The sequence below is a fragment of the Agelaius phoeniceus genome, chromosome 9, assembly GCF_051311805.1.
Source record: "Agelaius phoeniceus isolate bAgePho1 chromosome 9, bAgePho1.hap1, whole genome shotgun sequence".
Lineage (NCBI taxonomy): Eukaryota > Metazoa > Chordata > Aves > Passeriformes > Icteridae > Agelaius > Agelaius phoeniceus.
The window spans coordinates 16,950,610-16,968,309 of NC_135273.1; the positions used below are offsets into that span (position 1 = coordinate 16,950,610).

The following is a 17,700-nucleotide window of genomic DNA, read 5'->3' on the forward strand; positions in this document are numbered from 1 at the left end:
TGTATTTAAAAGAATGAGAAAAAGTACTCTGAATTCTGTATTACATAAATGAGTACTCCTGGTTGGGAAAAATATTAGCAAACCTTAACTAGGATAGAGAGTTGTGGAAAGTCACAAGGTAGGAAAAACTAGAGGAAAGTGACACTGTATGTTCAATTCTTCCCTTCCTGAGGGAGAAAAGCCTAATTTCTTTGTTGCCTTGAAATCTACAGTTGACTACTTTTTCCTGTTTCCCCATCAGTACCATCATATGAATCTGCTAGTGCTGTAACTTGCTTCTTTACTTTCAGACTTGGCCTGCCTCCACTAATCCCAGCTCTTGGTTTCCTCCTCCTGTAATTAAGGTATTGGATAAATGACAGTGTGGTTGATTTCTGGCACTGTTACAATATTTTTGCCATAGGGGAGTACTTTGGGGCATTTCTGAGAGCATTGGTGTTGTCTTGAATTTTTCTGCTTGTGTTTGGTATCCAGTTGCTGTCCACAGTCACCTGTTGGAAGGGGTTCCCCAAGGTGCCCCACTTCATCAGTCATCCCCAGAGGTATCTAAGGAGGCTGAAAGCATTCTTGCTCAACTACACAGATAAACTGTGTAGTTCTATAACTATAACTGGTACAAACTGGAAGTTTGTGCAAGCAAAGTTCAACTCAAGCACTATCCAAGAGTATTACTGAGAACCTAGAAATATCCAGATTATTGGATTTTTCTTGTTGGAGTCTCTCTTGTTTTGGAAATTGTGAAGTTGAAGAAGCAGTTCCCTAAGTCTGCAGATTTAGTATATGTTGAAAATACTTGGTTTGGTATAAATTAAAATAGACCAAGCTTTGTTAATCTAGCTTCTTTTTCTGAAACATGGTAAGGTAATTATTTGGGTAAGTTGGAGCAGAATGAGTCAGACTCATTGCTCTCAATTGTCGTGGCCTATTCTTCTTTAGCACTTGAATGTTTGTTCTTGAATCACATGCTACTCTCTTCATTCTCTCCCCACCACCACCAAGACAGCCCAATTTTAAATGGTTTTGACAAAAAGTCTAATTGCATCCCCTAGGAAGAAGGGTCTGTGTCCTAAAGTAAGATTTTTGTACTAAAGTATTGGGGGAAAATCCCTAGTGCTGGATGAAGATAAACAGCTAAGAGTATTTACTTTATCAGATTGGATAAAGAAGGCTAGCATGGGGTGCATGGGGGCAGTACAAGAATCTGACTTCTAGGACAAGTGGGGTGCTTGCAGTTCATTCCAACCTCAGCAAAGCTGTCCTGGTGTTTCACTGTTATCAGCACTTCTGTTCCCATTAGACTGTCACAAGATACTTGCAAGTGATTTTTGGCAGGACACAGCAGAACTTTAGAGATGGGAGAACCATATGGGGTTGAACTGATGACAAAATAAACATCCATGATTGTTTCCAGTTGGATGAGGAGTTCTACTGGGTTCTGTTTTTAAAGTACAAGGTGTCTTTGCATTTGGAATTAAATGAAACACAGGCTATGAAAAACACCATGGTCTCTTTTGTGTCTTGGTACCTGGGATGAAGGTGGGTAAACAGCAGAAATGGCATCGTGTTTTACTTAAAACAATGTGTCATTCCCTGTTTTTAAGTGGTTTTGCTTATTTTGCTGTGATGATCAGGGCACTTCCACCTTCAGAAGCGTCTTTCCAAATTGACAACTTTGTCATCTTCCAGGTTTTTGAGTGGGTGACCCATTCATTTCTTTTCAAACTTAAAAGTTTGTGTGAATCTGGGCATTTAATACAAAGCAGGAGTTGCCCTTTAGCAAATGCTGAGGTACCAAAGCAGCCTTGGCAGTGCATGTACAGAGCAGAGTTTACCCCTGTTACTGAGATTTCCATTTATGCCCATCCATGAAGATCTGGTCTCAGCTAACCACGTTACCACTTTCTCATATGATATGTTAGGATTTTTTTTTCCAAAATTGCATGCTTTTTGGGTTTAAAATCTTTTGTGAGATGAACTTTTCCTTGCAAGGGAATGCACATTTGCTGTTGCGTCCTTGAAAGCATCAGGGAGCAATGCTTAGAGCAAGAAAGTCTCATAATGGGCAGACACTGGTTTGATAATGCATTTTGTCACCACAGACATAGCAGTGCTTTGAGCAACAAGATGGTGTGGCCACTGGTGTGCTGTGACTTGGTCAGGGGATTTGTTTTCCATTAATGTGTTAACAAATTGCACAAAAATAAAACAGCTGGTCTCAGTTTGTAGGAGTTTCTAATGCAGATGCTAGGTCAGGTGGAAGTGAAAATACCTGTGTTTCAGTAAGGATGAAGAAATGAGTATCTCAAGCCCATAGGAAGGATGCTGACTAAAATGCTTCCCTACAAGCTTTTAGAACAGCTGCATCAGTTAGGAGACTGCAATGGAAATATTCTCATGTAAAGCAGTAAACCATTACCAAGCTGTAGATGTTGTGCTGAGTTGGGATAGTGGTGTTATCCATACCTGCCCCCCTGACAGGCTGGCTGTCAGCAGGAGCAATGGAGGCAGCACAGCCAAGGTGGTCTGTGAACATCAGTTTTGTGAAATGCACTAGTGTAATGTGGGCAAGTCAACTGAAGCTATGAGAGGCTTCTCTGAAAAGATTGGATAGGCTTCACCTGCAGATAAAACTTGACTATTGGTATTGATTTGAACAGTGAGAACACTCTCTTATTTTGAAAATTGCTCTTACTCTTTTTATATTTTAAAAATTAACTGTGAAATGATGCATATTAATTGAAAACCCGCTAAATAAATTATTTTAGCATTTTCACAGGTGGCTGGCTAAATGAATCACAAAATGCTGAGTGTACTTAAAAAAAAGTAGTTCCTTTTAGTAGAATTCTTTTGTTTTTTGAGCAACCTCACCCCTACTGCTATTTGAATAAGTAAACAAAAACATGCTGTTCCTATGTCCTAAGCATGGAGCATGCTGTTACCCAGCTAGCTTTCAGCATATTGCACTTGGCTACAAAAGGCTGTGCACAAAAAAATCCAGAAGTATTTACAAGATAAACCAAAAACACTCCCAAATTCCCAGTGTTTGTCACTTCTGTTTTAGCTTAGAAAATAAATTTGCTGTTCTCTTCAATTATAGGAGGTTTGTAGACTTCTCTCCAGCAGGTTTGCCTGTGCAGTGTAGCAGCCCCCAGGCATCACTGGTTTGCCTCTTAGAAGGGAGACAAGCAGTGCAAGGAAAGCTAAAGCTGCTTCCTGATGGTGGCTGCAGGCTGACCTGTAACACACTTCACACCTGCTCGTTTACACCTAGGCAGAAAACATTCAGGAACTAAATTTCTCTCCACTACTTGCTCTCATCACATAAGAAATTGTATTTAAAAAAAAAATAAGCAGAAAAGGCACCAAACCTTGCTGACTAATTCACCTTTTATTCATTGGACAAATCATAGAGGTCAGTTTAGTTTTAGTCAAGAAGACTTCTTTTTTCAATTTCTAATCTTTTCCTCCTCAATTTGGAGCTTGATTTTTTTAAAGGTGCCATGCAACATATCTCTCTGTTCCAGCTCTCCTACCTGAAAGACAATTATGAAAGTGAGGTTTTTGTGAACATCTGGTTCTCAGCATTATGGGAATTTGCTTAAAGTTTTGTTTTATGTGCATTACTATAAAGTTCTATGTTCTAAGACACCAACTCTGGCATTATAAAGCCCCTGATCAGGCTGGGAGCAGAAGAGCTGTTCCTGATACTGCTCTGGAGTCCATTGACTGTGGGCATGAGGCACTGTAGAAGTTTGTCCTATGATGGAGATTGTTATGCAATTAAAATATCTTTATTCACAAAAGTGTAAGAACTGGCTCTTCCTTTTCTAGCCTATTGCCTTACAGACCCAGTGGAGGAGAGAAGGTAATTTAGAGTCAGTTCCCTTTCAGTCCCTGCCCATTCCATTTCCCCTGCTGTGCTAGAAAGCAGTGGTGTATGACTGGCAACTCAGTAAAGGGAAATTTGGGACACACACACACACACACAAAGGCAGAACAGCAGAGAAGTGTTTTAAAACACAAACAAGAAAACACTGTACTAAAATATGATTCAGGCTTGAATCAGCAATCTGTGGCTGAAGTTTGTGTCACCAGTTCCAAAGTCAGCAGCACTGGCTGGAGAGCAGTGAGGTGGTGTGGAATGCTGCTGCCCTGTGCTGCCAGGGCTGGGGTGGCAGCAGCCACGTGGCTGATACTGAAATGCAAGGCCATGGATAATCAATGGTGTAATATTTACCAAAATATTGGGCTACTCAGAGCAGATAGTTTATTTTAGGGAAAAAATTGTTGTACCAAGCACAGGTGAAAAAAATTATCTGCAGGATTCTGTGTTGCATAAGTGCCCCTGGAACTCCAAATAAAACAGAAATCTTTGATGCTTGTAACTTTCTGTGTGGAATGACAATAGTTTCTGTGTTTGTTAACTCTGTAAATATTTGCTGTAGATAATATCAATGGGAATATTTTATTTAAAGTAATGTATTAAAGTTGAAACCAAAGAAGCTTCTCCCTCAGCCTGTGAACACAACAAATAGGTAGTAAAAACTGAATTGAAAATAGTGTTAGGTGTTAAACTGTGTATTTTACAGGTGAGCTGGAGCCAAAACCTGTCCAGAGGCACAGTATACCCCAGGCTGGGTAGGAACTCTCTCTGAAAGCCCCAGCAGCAGCAAACACCAGCCAGAGCTTTTGTCTGAGGTGCAGAAAATTCTTGCCAAAGGATTCGTTTTCTGTGCTGTGGAGGTGTGAAGAATTGGTGGTGGTTTACTCTCTTCTTTTACTTGGTTTTGTGTGCTGATTTGGTGAACAGGATAAAGACCCTTCAGGCCTTGATCCCCAATTCACCCTCCTTTAGCTTGTGCATTTCCCTGAGGGCTGCTACAGGCAAGGGTGTTGATGATGAGCAGGACAAGCTGCCAGCACCATTTCTTCTGAGAGCACAGCAAGCCATGCTTGCCACCCAGAAGAACAAAACCATAATGCTATGAAAAGTTGTAGAACGATGGAAATTATTAGGTCTCCTCAGACTGGAGACATTACAGCCTATATTTGGTGTCAGATTCCTGTATGGATTGAAATAGCCCAAGCTTCTGGTCCACAGTTAGGTGAATATGGAAGAAAAACTGGAATAGCTGTACAAAGGCTTGCTTCCAAGTAAGACTAATTCAAATTTATTATTCCCATGCTGTGAAAAAATTCCAATGTCTAATTAAGTTTTTCTTCTGATGGGAAATTTCAAAATGTCTACATTTCATTTCACTTTCTCCACCAAAATAAAGCCTGCTTGCAAGGAAACCTAGCAGGCTGCCAAAAGCAAGTAATTTGAAATAGAAAGGTTTTTTTAAAGCTCCTGCATTTCTACAGCCAAATTTTGTTAAATTATGTTTCCCTAGGACATTTTTAGTGATGAATATGTGTTTTCCAGTGAAAAATTACTGCACTTGCTAGCTGGAATGCAGAGCTTTGTAAAATACGTGCATATAAATGTGTCCAGAAATCTTACAGTGTGTGCTTGGAGCAAGGACTTTGTGACATGTGGATAAAGAGTAACAAGGCAGAAGATTTGAAATCTGGAAGTTTGCAATCAGTAAAAGGAGATGAATCATCCTCTTGTTCAACTAATATTCAGTATTGATCTGCCTATACTTACATCAAGAGAGAGGATGCTTCTGGCAAAATTTCCCAATATTCTGAAGATGATGCACTCTGTAGGTAGCATGACATACCCTCATCTAGTTTAGAGTGTCATTAGAAACTGCCTGGTTTTAACTGCATCTTTTGGTCTGATGCCAAATGATGGGCTCATGTTCCAAGAATTAGTAGTGTCCATGAAAAGTGAGGAGAACATTACATACCCTCGTTTTTCTGTCCCAGGCTACATATATGACTTACACAGCCACATATTTTTGGGAATGCATCAGTGTCTTTTGATCCCTTGCTAAAATCTTGTGTGTCCGTAAGAAACAGAGCTTGCCTTCACTTCCAGAAAGGAGCCACAGCTCTCAAGTGGTGAGTACTTTACCTTCTTGCCTTGGAGGTGGCAAAATTTGGACTACAGACACAGAGAGGGGGCTGAAGGAACCATAGGAACTTGTAGTTTTCCCAGTCTTTGGCTTAATTTTTTAGAGATGCCAGGGAAGCTGGGCTCCTTTGAATGCTATAGAATGCCAAAGGTTGTAGATCCAAATGTTAGTGACCAGATCTGGAAATGTTCCTCTGAGCACGCTGCTGCAGCATGTCCCTGTACAGCTGGCTGGCTGCAAGGGCAGGGCTGATTGGCTCCAGGGAGATGGGAGAGGAAGGCAGTGGAAGGAGGGTAGTGAGGGTTTCAGTTCCCAACAGGTATTTGTATATAAAGGTTCAAGTTAAGAACATTCATTGTGTAGGAAAGCCATTCATCCCCTGTTCCATGGCACCTAACCATTCCCCAAACTGCAAAAACTTCTATTTTACCTCTTGAATTCTTTAGTATTATACTTTATTTTTGTGGTTGGCAAAGTGTGTAAGAGTGTAAAGGAATTACTCTTGTTGGCACAGGAACCAAACCAAAACAAGTCCTTGCCCAGTTGTGTTTTCTTTGCCTGGTCAGGCACTCCAGGTGAGGGCGTGTGCTCCTTTCCCACCTTGACTGCAGTTCTAAAGAAAGCAACATCCATAGTCCTGCAACTTTGGAAGGATTAAGGTGATTATTCATGACTTCTTTTGTGTTGCTTGGTCATTTGTGTGGTGTCAGCAGCTGAAACTTGCATAAGAAAAATGAGTGACAAAAGAAAGCCTGTCATGAATGTGTAAACACGTGTGTAACCCAAACCCTGGTATTTCTATTAGTGTCAGAGTTTTGATCCAAGAACCAAAGAAAGTCATGCATTTTGATTTGGTGATATCTAGCTTCTTAGGGCTTAAAATGAATTTATATAAAAATTAATTAGCACAGAAGTGTTTTAATGTTGTTGTTGTAGTGCTGAGGGCAGGTCAGCAGAGTGTGAGTGGTTTTTCTGCTTGAGTTCCCCTGGCATGTCCAATGCACAGTGTGGTGTAGTGCTCTGACAATATCCTTTCTATAGCACAGAGAAGCATTACCTGCTGTTGAGCCAGATGTCAAAATGTCAGCAGCCAATACAGATAACCACTGTTGATGGGGAGTTGTCATAGAGGTGCTGCCAACCTGACCTGCAGAGGAGGCTCACTGCAATGCTGAGATCCCCAATCTCTTGATCAGCAGCTTAATGCCCAGACTTTCTTGTTCAGAATTTTATCTTCCAGTGTTAAGCAGTTCAAATAAAGTCTGCTGCAATTATGTTACCAGGGTATTTTGGCAAAGGAAATCTTCCAAAATGAAGCACAGTTTAACGCAGGTAAGATTAAAAAATCTTTCCAAAATATTAAAGAGCCATAAAAAAGATGGGCGGGGGGCAGGGGGAAATCAAAAACTCAACAAGAAAGTAAGAGCTGCACTTTTTTTGTTCAAGGGCAAGTTTTTATCACCCACATGCATGGTGGGGAAAACCTTGCCCCTTTTCTCTTGGACTGCTGTGGGCCACATGCCACAGGGGTAGGGAAGATGTGCATGGGTGGTGTGCAGCTTCATGCCACAGTGTGCACAAGGAGGGGAAAGATCAGTCTCTCCTGGCTCTCTTGTGCTGCTGAGTGGCACAGAGTAGCTTTAGAATCACCTAGAAAGGGAAGTCTTTTCCAATTCATAATCTGCCCTGAAGCTGCCATGCTTACCCAAATTGTGTATGCTTGAACTTACCCTGAAGACCAGCAGAGCAAACAGCTCCGTGCCACCCTCCCAGGGCTCTGCTTGCACTCTCCTGGCAGCTTTGCACTTGCTCTTCAGAGCAGCACTGAAAGGTCCTGGGGAAAGACAAGGACCAAGCAGCTCTTGTCTGGCAACAAGAAGGGTAAGAAAAGATCCCATTTTATCTTTGTTCTCATGGAAAGTGTCACAGGATGTTTAATATCCTTTCTGAGCAAAGACCTGCTGCTTTCCAGATCTTGCCCAAAAACACATGCAGTATTCAGCAGGCCACTTAGTTTATCTTTCTTGGATAAACAGAAGGCTGCTGGAATTTGAAACTTGTTCCAAGAGTCTAGGGTCCAAATCTGCGTGAGTCCTTCCCCTGCTCTGGGGTTTTGAACTGCATTTGAAAATTTAAAAACTACCAAACAGCAGCATGATTCCTAATGGGCAGGAAGGGCTGGTGTGTGTGACAGAGGACCATCCACGTGCACAAGTTCTGGTGTTATTTCCACTCTTGAATGTTGCCTGACTTTGGAACAGTTTAAAATAACTTATGAAAAGCCTGAGAGCACTGACCCACAAATACCAGTACTGACTTTGCCTCGATGCTAAGAAAAAAAAAATAAAATCCCTCCTAATGCGATGAAAGTTCCCGTGGCAGTGCTGAGGCTCATTTTTCGTGTTGGTGAAGGTACCACGAAGGAGGGACTGGGGTGGCAGCTTGGCGGAGCCGGGCGAGGGGCAGCGCTCGGCCGGGCCCCGCTGCGGGGAGGGGCAAGCAGCGGCCAGGTGGGGACCGGGCACCCCCGCCGGGGAGGGGCCGAGCCGAGCCCGACCCTTCCCTGCCTTCCGTGCCGGGCCCGCGGTCACGGCCGCGCTGGCGGGGCGGGCTCACCGCCCCCGGGCCCGCGGAGCCACCGCCCCCAGGGGCAGCGCACGGCGGCCGGGGGCTCCTCCGGGCCCAGCCGCAGCGAGGGCTGCAGCCTGCAGGTATGGTCTGGGGCTGCGGGCCCGCCAGCAGCCGAGGCACACGGCGGGGACACAGCGGGGACACAGCGGGGACACGGGGTGGCCGCGGAGCGGGGCGGGCAGCGCGTCTCCCCGGCGGCGCGGCTGCAGCCGAGGCGCTTTCGTGCCCTGCCTGTGTCGTGGAACCTTAGAATTGCGGAAACCTTGAAAAATCAATAAAAATGAGTGTAAACGCCAGTATTTAATGATAGAATGCATATACATATATATAGATATAGATATATGTGCATATATAAGCGGTTGGTTAGGGAAGATGCTGGTCAGGTAAACAGCATTTAAGGATAAACAGCGTTTCAAGTTGCGAGATGGCATGAGGAAGCTCAGGTATCTTTTATTCATGTTGCATAAGCAGAACAAATGTACCTGCTCCGAGCAGGTGTGAGAGGCAGGGCTGTGCCTTGTCGCCGTCCCCGTGCGTGCGGACGCGCGGCTGTCCCGGGATGCCCGCGCACGGCTCTGTGTCTGTGTGTCTGTCTGTGTGTCTGCCTGTGTGTCTGTCTGTGTGTCTGTCTGTGTCTGTGTGTGTTTGTGTTGGTGCGTGTGTGTGAGCGGCTCCCCAAGGGGCTCCGAAGGCACAGGCTGCAGGGCTGCCCTCTGGCCTCCCGCAGGGCCAGTTAGCTGTGGAAGCAGCTAATCGCAGCTATCCGTACCCTGAACAGCCTGGATAATACTTTTGGGGTATTAACATAGTGTATTCCCAGGAGAATTCTTTGTCTCTTGTAGGGCAACCAGGTGTGCAGTAATAGACTCGGGCTATGTGGTCTTGTAGGAAATTGTGTGTTCACAGGCTGACTAAATTCAGGGAATCTATTCAATGAAAAAAAGAAGCCAAAAGATACAGTGAGTATTATCCTTATTTTGAACTTTCTGGTAATTTGTCACTCATGTATCAACCTGTTCTGTTTTAGGTAAGTTGTTAATTAGGTATTTGGGAAGAATTTGGGTTTTTGTGGTAGCATTTTGACTGAATTGATTTCATTAAGTTAACAAGCTGGTTGGGATAGCTGAGTCTGTTGGTTAAGTCCACTCCTGCAATGGCAATGAGGAAACGTTTCTGTTAGTGCTGGGAAATTGGAGGATAACATAAAACTTAATGAAGTGAAACAGGATTGCATTTTCCTCAGAGTGATTCTATTATGCCTCATTTAGGGCCATGTTATTGCTCACCTCAAATCATTAGCTGTTACTGTCTTTTTGTGTTTCTGTTTTTAGTGCTACGTAGCTCATAATTTGTTCTTGTTTTATATTTTTTTCAGTTGCATTGTGTTTAATGTTTACTTTTCCATTTTTTGCAGCAGTGTAACAGAAGCTGTATTTTAATGGAAGGTTTCTCTGGGCTTCCCTAAGGGTTTTCCACATTAATGCCTTTAAAATTCAATCATTAACTTTTGCCTTCACCTGAAGGTGGAAAGTGATGATGCAAAACAATATAGCACAGCGTGTAATTTGAATTTACAAAGCTTTATCAGAATTGATTCAGCTGATATGTAAACAGGGGGAAACTCAGGAGCTTTCTTTTTGCCCCAGCTTGCACATTCACTTCAGCTTCAAGCTGTGCACCGTTCACCTGCAGCTGCCTCGCTGATGGGATTTGCTGAGCTGGTTCTTGTCTGCAGCTGTGAGGAAGGGGACGAGGACACCCCCAGGGATCCCTTCCGGATCCATATTCCCAGGCCAAGGTCCAACAGACTGGGCACAGGGGGGGAAGATTTTTCAGATGCTTTGGTGCAAACACAATTGCTTCCTGAGGGGGAGATTTGGCATGTGTTTCCTGAGAGAACCGTGCTTGCGTCAGCAGCCCCCTGCCACCCTCTGAGCTGGATGAGCACAGCCGTGTGTGGGGCTCCTGGGGAACTGCATCTGGGTTCAAAAGCACCTTTGCTTCTCTTTTATTCCTAACTTTTTACCCCGATCTGTCTGACTGCGTGGCTGCTGTGTCAAGGGCTGAGAAGGTGGCCTGAAAGGAAGGAGCACATGGCAGGGGGCAGGAGGTAAGGGCTGTTTCTGCCGGCATCACTGCTGCTGAAAGAAATAATTGCTTATCAAACTGTGGTCAGAGGGGGATGATGACATGTGGTTATGGCAGCTGCCTGAAAAATGTAGCTCAGATATCTTAATGCAGTTGTGCATGTGCAGTTAGTTGGCTGTGTACACGAAGATATGGTCCTCTGTTTTTGTTGTAACTCTTGAGTTTTCACCTAATGATTTCACTTTCATGATGTATAGCCATGTGTACAACTTAAGGATACATTCCCTATACTATTCTCTCTTGGAGTATATTCTCTGTTTTCTGGAAAATAGACCTAGGCATCATAAGAGTATGAGTTTTATTAAACAGATTATGTTTAGCTGGAATAGGTGAATGCCCCAAACTCTAAAAGGGAAGATTAAACCACCCCTAAGAGGGTGCCTCTAGTCCTAGAGAGCATAATTGTTACATGCATGCACTATACTCTGTTTTACATTTACCTAAATTGTTAAATATACTTTTGAAGGTAGTGTAGACCTGCTGTTAAATTCTAAACGTCAGAAGCAATTAGATAAATAGCACTGTTTTAATTTATATCGTGAGACTAAGAAGTCAGTTTAATATAAGATTTCCATAATCTGCTACCATTTATTTTAGTCTGGAAAGCACTGATACTTTTGTGCATTGTTTTAGGACTTGTTTTTGTTCCTGCTTTACACACTTTGTTTCTCGTCACGATCCCATTGTAACCAGTAAGAAAACACAGCACATTGTCCATTTAGCAGGAGTGCATATTTAGAGGATGATGGTACATGTTCCTGTTCACAGAATTTGAAGGAGAAATTCCATGCTATTAGTATCCTTATTCAACAGAGAAAAATAACCTTTTCCTTCCAACCTGAAACAAGAAACTTTATGGCATTGAAGAAAAGTATCTTACCTTTTCTGTCCTGTGGTGAGTCACTACAGCTCCAGTTGGATTATCCTTGTAGAGTCTCCTGTAGATTTAAAAAAGCAGATTAAAAGAAATAAAAATCTCAATTTTATCCATTTTTTCCTAAGAGGGTTTTCTTTACAGCAGCCTTATGAGAGCAAAAGACCTATTTTATGAGCTATATTGTTGCCTGTGGTAATTGGCACACATTGATGTGACTGTGAGTAGTAGAACTGCAAGCTAAGCTTGCCTGCAGGAGGTGGGCTCCCAGCCTGTGGGATGGAGACATTTGGAAAGGTGCAGTTTTTAAAAACCAAAACTGAAGCTGTCCAAGCTAATCACTCTGTTTTTCTTCACTGGAAATGAAGGTGCTTCCTGTGGAGCTTATTGAACTGATAGTTTTGTTTTCCTCTCTGGAAGCATTCTGCACTTGCTGGGAAGTGGGAGAGCTGTTCCCAGAGGGGCAATGAGTCAGCTGCTCTGGGTGAAGACACCCTGGTGGAGACTCTTGTCCTGGATTGGCTCCTTGTCTCTGCAGCTTGGAGGATGCTGGATATAACTGCATGCAGGGAAAGCTGTGATCTTTTAAGTATGAAATCTTTGGTGTTCAGGTCCCCCATCCTCCTGTTTTTGAAGCAGCATTTTTCAGCACAGGAGGGTGGGTGCTGCTCAGATGACGCTTGTCTGGCACACTGTGGCAGAAGAGAGGAGCCCACAGAACTCAGGTATAGCCAGGAGGCACTTACCTTTCCTTACACTGTAAGATCAAAATCCATCTCCTTGGTCTCTGCAGCAGTGTAAACTATGCAGGCCCCTGAGGCAGCAGATAATCTCTTCAGCAGCGAGATGAGCTATTCATTTGTAAGATTAGCCAGCAATTTGTGGCAGATTTCTTCCCCAGAGCCTGCAGCAGCTGGGAATTGTAGAACTGGCTTGAGGGCATGCAACAATATATTTTGAGAGTTGGGATGAATTTAGTCTTAGTTAATAAAACTCTACTGGTTACTTTGCATACAATGCAAGTGCTACTGAATAGTTGTTTCTCAGCTGCAGTTCAGTGTTGGATAACTACAAGCTATCCACAAATCAAGATATTCTTGCTGCTTTTACTTGACTTAAAAAAAAAGGAACAGCATTTTTTATTCTCATTTGGTTTATGTGTCATATTTATCAGTTTTTGTTGTTTTGTTTGATGAGATAGTGAAGAGAGAAGGCAGTAAATGATGAGTCTTTCGTGTTTGCTTTTAGATGACATTACCAGTTTGCACCGAAAAACTGTTGGTCTTTTTCTTTTTTTGGTATTTTATTGTAACATGATTTCCTGGACTTTGGTGTGAATGCTGTCTCAGAGCATTATGCAAATAAGAGAAAAATGAAGCAACTGTATTTTTTTAATGTGTGTTGTATTTCTAGTCTGTGTAAAGGATGTACATCCATGCTTATATGCACTAAGAATCAGGCTTACATTCTGCATCAAATTGCTAGTTGGGTAATGCTATTTAAGTGGATAGGATTAAAAACTAATGTAAAAACAAGACATGGGAAATAATCTGGGCTCCTTTTACCATTAAACATTATTTTCTTTAATTGTTCTCATTGTCAGTAGCATCTATTCAGTTTCTGGGGAATACTGTCCTTGAATGCTTTTAGAATGGTAAATACATTAGTTGCTACCAGAGGGTTGTCATAATTGTCCAGAAATAATAAACATGGGAAGCCCTAGACCATCTGTGGATATTTATTTATAATGTACATATTTGTTCTTTTAACCTACTGGTATGTAAATTATAGAGAACCCATCTGCCACCTTTTTCTTTCCAGCTCTCCAAGTTTCTTGTGCAATCTGTGAGTGACTGGGATACCATCAAAATTATTGCCATATCTTGCCAAGAGATTTGACCAAACTTCAGGGATTCCTCAACTTTTGTTCACAGACTGCCAGTGTACTTGCCTACATTTATACTCCGTTTCTTCTGGGGTAACTGTGTACCTAATGATTGAATATTTTCTCAAATCCATTTGAAGCAATAGGTGAGAGTGCAGATGAACATATGGTAAAATAAATTTCAGTTCTCAGTTGCAATGTCAGCAGCAAAGTGCCTGCTAGAAAACAAATAGAAGAAAACATTTTCTTTGGATATTTAAAAAATAAAAGCTGTTGCCCAGCTATTGCAGAAGGTCCTAGAGGCAGGTTTTGAGTATCAAAACAGAGAAGATGTTTTAGCAAGCAACCACAAAATTCCTGCATCCCCCTTTCTGAACAGGACCTGGAAGTATTTTTGGAGTTGGGAATTCAGATCCTCATCCTCAGTCCTCAGCGGACAGTGCTGACATTTTTCTCTCCATTTGTTCAAGATGGAAACAGTCTCCTGTCTTTCACTTTTTTTTTTAAATGCAAAGTTTCCTTCCTTTCTGCTATTTCTGGAGTTTTCTAAATGTTGATGTAATGATTCACATTTCCCAGATGTGAAATGCAAATGTAGGAAGTAGGATCTTTCCCTTGCCTCTCTAGAGGTTTCTTGTAGTCTGTGGTGCTGTTGGGTTTCCTAGTTAACATCTTTCCTGATTCAAATGGTTTTCCTGCTGGCCACAGTGTTCTGGGGGCTGTTTCAGTACCTACTAAGTCATAGAATGTTCATTATAAACACATCTTAAACTAGGTTGGCTTTGAGAGCTTCTTGAAGACCTCTCAAAAGTCCTCAATTTATTCTGTAGACATAGTCAAATGTGTCCTCTTGTCTGTTTTAGGCCTTGTCTCATCAAGCTGTTGTGTTTGACAATATCAGGCTCCTTTGGCAGAGGAGTGCCTGGAGCTTGTTCAGGCAACTTGCAGCTGAGAAGGGGCAGTGCAGGGCTGTGCTGCTGCTCTGGGGTCACTGTCCTCCCTCCTCTCTGCTCTGTCTTCTTTGGCTGGTACTGCAATGGATTCCACGTTTATCTTACTCCTATGTATTCCCAAAAGTACCAGAGTATTTGGATTGGTAATTTCTTGACTTTGTGTTTATTCCCCTCCTCCAGAGGCCCCTGTTATCAGCCCTTCTAGCTCATCACCTTTATTTCCCATAAAAGTCATTAACAGAACAGGAAAAGGAAGGCCTGAAATAAGGACAGTCAAACCCAAACTGGTTCCACATTCAAGTGTCAGCTTCATCTTTCTGCCACTGAAATGCTGAATCCAGTCTCTCAGCTATTGAGTTTGAAATTTTCTGGGCCAAGGCATCACACTCAGCCTTGCCTATACCAGTGTGCCTCAGTATCAGTGTTCAATAAATATCTCCAGCTGGTTTTAAAATTAGTTACTGCTCTGAACTTGATGGGAATAAAGGTTTCCATTTTCATCGTCTGGTCTGAGTTGGCCCTTGAAGAATTGATGTGCTATTGCCATTTGAATATGTTGATGTTGTTACATTTCTCATAGGCAGCTTTTTTAAAGTTTTTTAAAGAAACAAACATTTCTGGTAGTTAGCTTTTTTGTTTGTTTGTTTTTAAGCATTGCAGCCTTCCAGATGCAATCCTGTCAGTTTGGATAACAAACCACCACCTATCAATGTTGACCATCATCACGTCCTTGCAGCCACACGATCCTGGAGAGTTCTCTCCCTGTTGACTCTCCCTCAGCAATCCTGCTTTCATGCAAACATCTCCTTAAATTACACTTTCTTTGGGCAGCTCTAATGTGATAACACAAGCAGAAATCCTAAGTGCATTTTTAAAGGGACTGAAAAGAATTCTCTCCTGTAGGAAGAGAGAATATTGGAATGGAAATCAGCTGAGCAAGAAAAGGCAGCTGAGAGGAGCAGCACTTTTCCTCTTGGAAGGACTGAGTGGCTGCAAAGACCAGGTAGTTTCTCCACTTGACCAGTATCAATACTGCACTCCAATAGCAGCTGGAGTTTTTTGTATGAAAGCTGTTTTCATTGTTAAATATAGAATTAACAATTTTTTGGTTTCCTCGTCTAAATCAGTTCAGACTATTTCTCTGTGCATCTGGTATTTTGCATTGAAAGTGGCTCAAATATTTAATTTGGGAAATGCAACTGCCATAAAATAAAATTTGATGACAGCAGAAAAATTAGTATTGGATGAACACTGTGTTGATTGCGGCATCACAGCTGATCACCAAGGACCCTGGAACTCTCAGCAAAAATATGCAGTTTCTGTCATTATTTATTGAAGGACCTGGCTTCCACCCTAAATACGTGAAAATCTAAGCAGTCGAAACAGGATGCAGTTGGAGAACAATTAAATTGGTCAGATTTAATTTTCCTTTTTGCAGGTTGGCACGTGGCTGTGATGAAAATTGGCAAGGCAAAAATGCTTTGTTAGCAGAAACATCCCTGTGAATCCCAGCCAGAGCCAGTTTCCTGCAGAAGCAAACACTTATTTCTGTACCCTGTTTAGCTCTGTGGGGCACAGCACAGATCCAAAGCTTTGAACAGGTCCCCTTCTGGTTAGCTTAGGGATCCAGATGTAGAGTAGGCAGGGCAATCTAGGAAATCTAGGATGAGCTGTGACTCATTCCCTGCCTGCTCCACCATCCTCTGCTCTTCATGAAGCCAGTGTTTCATCTCTTCTTTGTGGTCAGAGTTCTTTCTAACAGTGCCCATTTAATTTAGCCTGATGGAGTAGCAAGTTGGAAAGAATAAATAGAATTATCCCACACATCTGGTCTATTTTTAATGAAGTTAATGGAGTGGAGAGTAATCTCTGAGGGGCTGCAACCCACGTGATGTAATTCTGCATTTGGTTTGTGGTGCAAGCTACATAAAATCAGCTGACCCATGACTGATGGTAAAATGGCACTTGTCAGTTTGCAAGCTTTGTCTGTTTGCCAGAAAGCATGGGTTAACAAAGTATTTCAGATGAGAGGTCTTGCGTGGGCACCTTGGGTGTATCAGCAGAAGTAGTTTGCAGAGTACTCCTTCAGAAGGCAATTTTACTTTTACCTTAAATGAGAAAGTAAATCTTGGGTGACAGTTGTGAAAACTTGGTACACAAAGCAACTCCTAGAAAATAAAAAAATCCCATAGTTTTATTGTTTCTAGAGAATATAGCAAGCATGTAAATGCTGTTGTCAGTGTATCAGTGCCTCCTGACAGGAAAGGCACCAATGCACTGACTAAAATGTGTCTGGGGAAAAAACAGAGGATGTGAAAGTGGTGACAGACAGGACAGTGAAACCAGTGGAGTGTGTTTTAGGGTGGCAGTGGAGGTGGGAAAGGAAATCTGCTGATGCTTGTGGACTTATTAAAAGTTTGTTGAGATTCTATTTTTGCTTCAGGTGAGCTAAGAACTTTGTAGCAATTTAAAATTTATTAAATGCAACCTGCCCTAACATAAAATGCCCACTCAAGAAGAAAAATTATCCAATGATGAATGATTTGGAGCATGCAAGGGAGCTTTTTTTAGGTAGGTTCATAGGCAGATGTTGCTGCCAACATCTTCCCAATATTTTTCAGGGTACCAAGATACACCAGTGGTACTTAACTGGAAATGGAAACTTAACTCAATGAGAGATCTCATCACTAAAACAAAAGATAATAATTTAATTGGACCTTAGTTTTTTGTTTGTCAGTTTTAGTGTGAGATCAAGATTATATTTTTGTTATTATGGTGCCAATGAATTTATGGGTAAAACAACAATTCCTTGTAACAACTCTTCTTTGGGATGCTCCAAGTTACTCTTTCAGGTAATTCAGAAGATGCAATTTAAATACTACTATCTTGATAGTTACAGTTTATTTCCTATAGGGGGTGAATTTCCATTGTAAATAGAAGACGTTCTTGAAAAAATCACTAGAACCAGTTCATTTTTAGAGAAAAAAAAATTAACTTCACGGTGAGAAGATTTTAAGGAATATCATCCTCTGTGTATCAATATATGAACATTGGTTTTAGAAATGATTTTTGCTTTCTGATAATTCTTGAGTTTTTTTTGCTCCTTTTTCATCCATGTAATAAGCAGTTTAAAGTGAAACTGATCCCACTAAAAGGATTATTGATAACGAGATCTAGGTAAGAGAC

At 41.9% G+C, this 17,700-nt stretch overlaps 1 protein-coding gene across 4 annotated transcripts in view; it reads left to right on the forward strand.

Moving 5' to 3' along the window:
• The window catches only part of SLC16A12 (solute carrier family 16 member 12), a 39,741-nt gene that overhangs the window by 2,397 nt on the left and 19,644 nt on the right, over positions 1–17,700 (forward strand). Inside the window, exon 1 of one of the 4 annotated variants that reach the window (XM_077183082.1) lies at positions 8,522–8,734. The exons of 1 other annotated variant lie outside the window; for it this stretch is intronic. The gene's annotated coding sequence lies outside the window, so the exon portion shown is untranslated. Of the gene's footprint in view, positions 1–8,521; positions 8,735–10,566; positions 10,765–12,319; positions 12,402–17,700 lie in introns of those variants that run through there. 2 more of the 4 variants (XM_054637592.2, XM_077183083.1) reach the window with 2 other exon arrangements.